This window comes from Panthera tigris, chromosome C2, assembly GCF_018350195.1.
Source record: "Panthera tigris isolate Pti1 chromosome C2, P.tigris_Pti1_mat1.1, whole genome shotgun sequence".
Classification (NCBI taxonomy): domain Eukaryota; kingdom Metazoa; phylum Chordata; class Mammalia; order Carnivora; family Felidae; genus Panthera; species Panthera tigris.
The window spans coordinates 110,156,582-110,164,671 of record NC_056668.1 but is presented as its reverse complement, the minus strand read 5'-3'; the positions used below and the strand labels follow the sequence as shown (position 1 = coordinate 110,164,671).

Sequence of the window (8,090 nt, the reverse complement as noted above, 5' to 3'; positions counted from 1 at the left end):
TACTAGAACATAACATGTATATAGGTCATTATATTCATATTGCTTTCCAAAACTTTAAAATGATTTACAATCCCCTGGAGTATTTGGGGAATCAGGTTCATCACAAACTCATCTATATGGAGTATAAAGATTTTTTTTAATTTTTTTAATGTTTATTTATTTATATTTTATTTAAAAAAATTTTTTTCATGTTTATTTATTTTTGAGAGAGAGAGAGAGAGCACATGTGGGGAGGGGGCAGAGAGAGAGGGAGACACAGAATCCAAAGCAGACTCCAGGTTCTTAGCTGTCAGCACAAGGCACATGGGGCTCAAACTCACAAACCACAAGATCATGACCTGAGCCAAAGTCTGACACTTAAACAACTGAGCCACTCAGGTGCCCTGAGACTTTTTTTTCTTTATTTTTTTTTTATAAAAATCTTTTTTAACGTTTTATTTGTTTTTGAGACAGGGAGAGACAGAGCATGAACAGGGGAGGGTCAGAGAGAGGGAGACACAGAATCTGAAACAGGCTCCAGGCTCTGAGCTGTCAGCACAGAGCCCGACGTGGGGCTCAAACTCCCGGACCGCGAGATCATGACCTGAGCTGAAGTCGGCCGCTTAACCGACTGAGCCACCCAGGTGCCCCTATTTTTTCTTCTTTAAATAGCTAGAGTAATAGATCATGTTAATGAGGGTGCTTTGCCTTGCAAGCAGTAGAAACCAACTTAAAGTCCCTTAAAACACAAAAGAGAATTATTTTCTTATGTGACTAAAGAAGTTCAGAGGTGATTTGAATTTGAGCAGTGATAAATCTAGGTCCTCAAATAATGGTTCAGGATTCAATTTCTCATTCTCCAGAGGTCATCATTGCATGCTTCTTGATTGGCTTTATTCTTGGGCAGGGTCATTTATCCTGCTACTGTAGATTTTTTCATAATCCCAGCCAGTGATTGGGATTCATTCTGATTGGCTCTGGCTAAATGCATCATTGTGGCTTTTGCTACTAGAATTTGGAATTCTCACATGCCTCTTTTGGATTCAGGTTTGAGGTTACCACTCCAGAAGGACAAAGATTCAGAATGGCAGGGGAGAGGAGCTCTGGAGACATGCCAGGCTATAAAAAACATGTCTGCAACATAGATTTAATATATTTAAATTTTCTCTAAACATCATTCAGGTCAATGTTCTTATATTGTTTTCACACCATGTTTAGGGTGTTGATATAGCAATATGTATGTCATTCTTTTTGAAAATTCATTTATGTAACTAAAGTACTAGAGTAATAAGAGTATTTATAAAAAGAAAAAGAAATGATTTTAAGAATCAGGCCTTTATTTTTTAAGGAATATATAGATACTCCTTTGTTTGATATCTGCAGGTCAGGCTTTGGCTCAAATGCTTATTTGTGAAAGTTGAAATGGAGACTCTCCTACTGTTCCATGTGATAGTTGTTTGGAACATCTTGTGCTTCCACTAGTCATGTCTCTGTTGAATTTTAGGAAGGGGGAATATTCAGCAGCTCCCAAGAATGTTGCTTTTTAATTTGTTAGCGGTTTTTGGCAAAGATAAGCCATAACTTTAAACAGTTCACCACCATAACTTTAAAGTTTGCAAACCAAACGAGCGGTCATCAATAACGGAAGTCGTTTCAGTAACGCTGAAAATTATTAATCATTTATTCAAGGTGACAGGGTGTAACACTCAGGCCTAAAATATGATCATCCGAAGGATGAGAAAGCAATATAACAATCCCCCCCCCCCAGAACCAGCTTATCATTTATATGGTGTATACAAGGTACAGAGCAGAAAGATGGAATTTATGTTCATTGCTGAGAGCAGTGCATATATGTTATAATCTAAAATGTGATAAGGTCAAGATTATATCAAATTTTATCTATAGTGATACTGAAACATTTGGTTACATAAAAAATATTGTATACCAAGTTTTATATGTGCTTCTTTTTGTTTTCGTCTATTAAAATTAATGTGATCTCTAATAGCAGCATGCTATGTTCCTATGATACAGAAGGTGCATTTTAATGTGCTATATTAACAAGAATACTGACTAGGAAAGGTTTTTGTTATGTTTTTCTTTAGTGTTGACAAATTGAAGTCATTTGGTAAGACAAAGAGTGGAAACATAGCAAGGTAGAAAACACTTATAATATGACAGTGTATAATACTTTGAGATGACGAATCATATTAATTTTTTATGTAGGCTGAAAATACCTGGTAAAATATATCTGCTACAGATAAATACACAATCAAATGTATAGATTGATATTCTTAAAAATTGATGTTCATAGTAATTTGGCTTTTAACTTTAACTCATGAAGTTTACCTTTAATTCATTATATATTAAAGGTAGTCCAGAGACTAAAATCTCTAAAAATAATATTGGTATTCATTTACCTAAGAATGAAGACATTCTTCACACTTAGAATTTGTAAAAATGTTTTTGCAACTATTGATTAGATACAAACTTCTCATTACATATTAATTTCTAGATCTTCAAATCATTGGGCCCTTCTACACAATCTGTCCTTGCAAATGTCCCATAGTGGACATAATATTTATAGATGATCTCTACATTTCTATAATTCAAATATGGATTCATTCTTGAAAGTTGTGTTTTCCTTAATTTATTCTTAAAATAAGAGCTAGTACTTACTGAGTATTTCTATATGCCACTATTCTTCCAAACAATTTACCTGGATGTTGGCACTATTTTACAAATAAGTAAGCTGAGTCAAGGGAAGTTAAGTTTACAAACACATAGGTCTTAAGTAAAGGCATTCTGGCTATGGGTGCAACACTGTATGACCTCTCACGAAGCCTTATGTAATCTGAAGAGTAGAATTTCTCTCTCCTTTGTAAGAGTTAAAGTGTTCACCTACAGTGATATCACAGAGTGGTAAAAGAGCTGTCGAGGTAGCTGAAGCTTTTTTCTAGGACCCCAATCAATGAACTTTGAAGGAGATGCCAGGAAGTAGTGAAGTTTTGACTAAATTTTCCCATAAAATGTGAAAACCTTAGAAATTTGTCAATGACTGTGTCTTTTTAAAAGTCAACATGAAAATTAATTTTAGTTATTTTTATCGACTCAACGGTAGTAAATCTTGCAAAAGCCTTTGAAAATTTCTCCTAGCATGGTTCTTACTTTGTTGAAGAATCACACAGATGTTATCAAATTTCCTCTGTCTCTCTTTCTATCTCTCTGGTAGTATGAAATACAATGACTACTAGTAAGACCAATTTGGTGTCATTGCCTTGATTTGTGCTAAGACACTAGCACAAAATTTTTCCCAACTATTTTTTTTTATTTTTGGCACCTTCAGTTTAAGTATTGACATAGTAAAAAGGCAAAAAATGTTTTAGTATTATTATAAAAATAGTTTTGGCTTCATTGGGGCCCTGAAAGGGTCTCAGAGACCTGAAGGCTTTGAAGATCTCACTTTGAGAATCATTGCTCTAAGGGAATATTGTTTATATCATACACATCACAGATATTTGATATTAATTCCTTTAAGTAAACATTACAACAGTGCCTACTTTTCTGCCTTTCACTTACTGTCATAAAAGTTAATATTTACTTTCAAAACCATATGCATAACTGGAAGAAGTACTTCAAATAACTGTCCAGTTATGCACTGAAAATCTTTTCTTGATATGAAGAAGAGTACATTTTTAAAAAATATTCATTATCTCTATGATCTTGAGCAAGTTGCTCATTTATCTGTGGCTTAGTGAGGCAGTTGGCTTAAATTAGTGATTGGCAGTTAGGGAAATACTGTCTCCTGAGGGGTTTGTGCAAATATATATATTGTGGCATTTTATTCTACTGAATTTGTTGTTGCAGTTGGGAAGGGGGATCGCTGGCATTCAGTACCCCAGGGTCAGGGTTGCTAAATGACTTCCCAGCCAGTGAGTCCTGCTTAAATAAGTCCCAAATGCCAATAACGATGATACCATCTTTGAGAGAAACACTGTAGCTTTCTATAGTCAAATGGCAAATGCCTTACTCCTCCAGGTGGAATACATTTTAAGGAACAGTAAGTGTTGTGTCAAAGGAGAAGGGAAATGACAACATGTTGCTAGAGGGATATGTGCTAAATGGATGAGCCTGAGCTCGCTCTCTGTCCTTGATGGTAGAAGAGTTGAGAATGGAAGGAGGCGAGATTGATGGCATTTGTGAGAACACCAGGCCTTCCTTGAGGCCTTTCTCCATCCCAAGCTCTGGGTAGTATATCAAGATGATAAAGTCCATTTTCAAATATGTGATAATATAACTGAATTAAATGTTCCAAAAGATATTGTACTTATGTTTCTTGATCATGCAATAGAATGCAGTATGAACAAAGTTCTGGAACAAATGAAACTCTTATTTTTTTTTCCATACACTGACATAGAAAATCAGAATAAAAGAGATAGGTTTACTGTTTTCAGATTCATTGAATTTTATTTATTTATTTACTTATTTATTTATCTTAAAACAATCCACATTGTTTTAAAATAGGAAATTTATATTCCAGAAAGGGAATAGACTTTGGAATAGATTCCAAAAAGGGAATCACATACTTAGTGGCCAAATGAAATGGATTCCCAATAAAAACAAACAATTGGAGTTTAAAAGAGTATGGCTGGACCAGATATTTGGAATTTATCTGCATTTTAACATTTGAGTCACATAATACTTCTTAATTATTGAGAACTTATATGAGTGAAGCTCGAGTTTTGTTGCTGTTGTTTTTTAGTTTCAGTGTCTTATAAAGCCCAGCTTTTTAAGTTGAAGTGACTATCAGAAGGGACTATTAATTAAAGCAAGAGGTGTTAATATTTTATGAAATTTTATCATGCAACACTCTTAATCTATCTGTGTGTGTGTGTGTGTGTGTGTGTGTGTGTGTGTGAGTTAGCTAGTTAGCTGGGAGCTTAAACTCCAGCCTCTGTTCTGCTCTAGTATTGTGGGTTCAAGATCCCTAAGACATTATTTACCAAAGGGCAGAGAAAGGCCAAAACTACTCACTTAGTTTCTGTTTCTTTGGTTGCCTTGGTAAAAGAAGTGATTGAGGAAAAAATTTTAAACCAGAAACTTTTCCCTAATGATTATCGTTTCTACTTATCTAGTATTTAGTACTTTAGATCATGACCCTCTTACTCCTCATTTTATTAGTTTAAGAAACCGACCAATTCAGTTTGCTTTTGAAATCAGAACAAGTAGATTATAATCCTAGCTCTGTTTTCATCAGCTTGGTGATGTGGGCAAGTTTCTTAGATCATGACCCTCTTACTCCTCATTTTATTAGTTTAAGAAACTGACCAATTCAGTTTGCTTTTGAAATCAGAACAAGTAGATTATAATCCTAGCTCTGTTTTCATCAGCTCGGTGATGTGGGCAAGTTTCTTAAGCTTTCTGGGACCGTTTTTTCATTAGAAAAATAAGTAATGATGTATATTACACAACTATCGTGAGGATTAAATTATTTTCAATTTATAAATTGCAATGCTTAATGCCTGGCAGAAAGTTGATACTTAATAAAAACTGTTCTCCTTTTTTTAGTTCTTCCTTAAAAAAGTAACACTAATAAACACAACACTTCTGGATACATACTTATTTTAGATTATTTTTACTTTGCTTTGCCCTAGTTTTGATCTAGCGTTCAATTCCTTTCGAGATCTTATTTTATATTTTGGTAGAGGCTTTCATAGATTTGAAGTTTGGGTCTAGGTAGTAATTACTGATGTTGTTCCTCTTCTGAAGGGGAAAAGCTGTGGAAAGAGAGTGTTTTCGAAAGAGGAGATGTAGTTAAGGTGGCTCCATAACTACCTAGGACTTCACGCAGCATCTGACATACAACAGGGCTCTTAGGAAATACTTGCTAAATAATGTATAAATTCCATGTCTGCTGTTCTTTGCCCGGGGAACCTCTAAATGTGCTCATGGGCAGGGTAAAGCCTCTTTTCAGGGTTTGGCTCAGCACTGGACATTTTTTATTAACATATTTTTATGTGACTATACAAATTATAAATGTATGATGATTAAACACAAGGAAGAACAAATAAGAGTTTAAAAATAATCTACAGTCACAGTTCTCAGTGTTGTAACTACTTTAACATAGACATGATTTTTAAGCAAAATCAGGACCTGAAGTTTAACATCATATCCCTACATGACTACTTTTAGGGACAAATATATGAGAGCTGGCTACATTAAATCCACATTTTGAAATTCACGTTTTAGCATTAGTGAGACAAAATGAAGTTTAGCAGAAAATTCAAAATGGAAATTTGGGCAGTTTTAAAGCAAACAGAATTCTTGAGAACCCAAAGTTTTCAAAGGATTGACTACTGTTTTTAATAAACAGTAACATTTAACAGTATCTTATTTATAATTTCTTCAAGTCCATATTAACACTACTTACTAAACTATTATTTTTATGAATTATGAAGTTGCCTAATACTTTGAGCCTATTTATCTGGAGGACTGGTTTCAGTTTTCAATCATTTCTAACCTTGAATTGAAGTCTAGAATCCCTCTGCCATAGAAAAGAAACAGAAGGCAACGGACAGGACAGCAAAGCTTCATTTGCCCGGCTCCCAGCTTTTAGCACAAAATCTCTGTCTACACAAGTGGTGTCACTCTTCCTTTCACCTGCTTGTGAATGTGAAGACAGGACCACACCAGGTCAACCTGGTTATTGACTTCGGGCATCTCACTTCAAAGGTAACTGGGATTCACCAACTGTCTCAGAGATGTGTGAAAACTTTGCCCTAAGGAACTCTGTGGCCAATAATAGGTTGAATTTGAGAGCATTGCTTTGAAAGTTTATGAAGACTTCCCAGGGCAAGGAGAGGTTGAGCTGTGACTCCAGCCCTCTCCACTAGCATTTGTAAACATTCTTTTAAATCCTGTTGTCAAAATTTAAATATCACCTATAGTTTTTCTAACAATAGTAAATTATGAGAAGGAAAATCTTGCCTTTGACTTTTCAACAACACATATGTACCTTTAACATTCTAAATTTGGTTCCACCCTGGTAAGTTCTGCTTGGTTGAATCAACTAAAAACTTGCACCTCTTCACATATTGACTTCTAGAACAGCTTGCATGGTTGTTGGTGTTAAGTGCCTATGTATACACAAGACTCAAAGAAGAGGTAAAAGCGTAATTAGCCTTTGTTGCACTAATTCTGTGATTGAAAATTTGCTTGGAGGTTCTCTTAAAGGTTTTCATGCAATTGGTAGCTATTTAAGAAAAGCGCAGGTCTGTAATTCTATGCACTAGGCTTAACGTTAAATTTTCATTACTTTCTGATGCCAATATTGACTATTTTTGTAATTAAATCCAGTTTTCACTTCCCATTCCAAGCCAGGCAATCAAGCCAGACAAGTTTAGCCTTCTCTTCCCTTACTTTGAAAAAGCATATTTGGTGATCCCTCAGTTTACTCAATTATTTTCAAATGCTACAGTTGACTCTCATCCCGTCCCTGTCTCATGAGAATATATACAAAAGTTAATAATGGCAGCAAGAATTGAGGTTTATAATTACAGAGAGTACTGACCCTTGGAACAGCATTTTCAAAATGATCGTTCTTTACCTTTCTTCTAAAGTTAAAGATTCAAGTAAAAGAATGAGAATTCTGGCCTTGCTCATCCACACAAAGACCTTAAGAAGAGCTGCTCTGTATTCATCATATGTGTAAAATAGCCCTCCCAAAGGAACTCCAGACCATCATTGTTCTCCCCTGTTTCTTCAGTAATTGATTCAGGAAGCTTACTTGAAGAATGGGGTTTTCCACTCTATTATCACTACCACCGAATATGTTACACATGGATTGTCAAAAATTTGAATGCAATAAAATGAATAGCAATACATCTACAATGAATATAATTTAGTCCTTCGTGATGTAGAATTTGCAGTTGTGCAGACCTCCATTATGAACATCAAGGATAATTATGTTGTAGCTATAAAAAATATAGGAAATGGACTGAAACAGCCTTCGTCCTTTAATACTCCGCAAGTTGTTTGAAAAATGGAACGCTTCTCTCACTCATTTACTTGTCTCATATATAGGGGAAGACATAGGGGAGTGAGGAATTGGTAGA

At 35.0% G+C, this 8,090-nt stretch overlaps 1 long non-coding RNA gene across 1 annotated transcript; it reads left to right on the top strand.

Annotated features, from left to right (window-relative positions):
- The first annotated feature begins 1,055 nt into the window (after nt 1–1,055).
- Nucleotides 1,056–7,859, top strand: LOC122230711. Its single transcript, XR_006207757.1, has 2 exons — nt 1,056–1,161; nt 7,596–7,859. It is a non-coding gene; the product is annotated as an uncharacterized LOC122230711 (long non-coding RNA).
- The last annotated feature ends 231 nt before the right edge of the window (nt 7,860–8,090 follow it).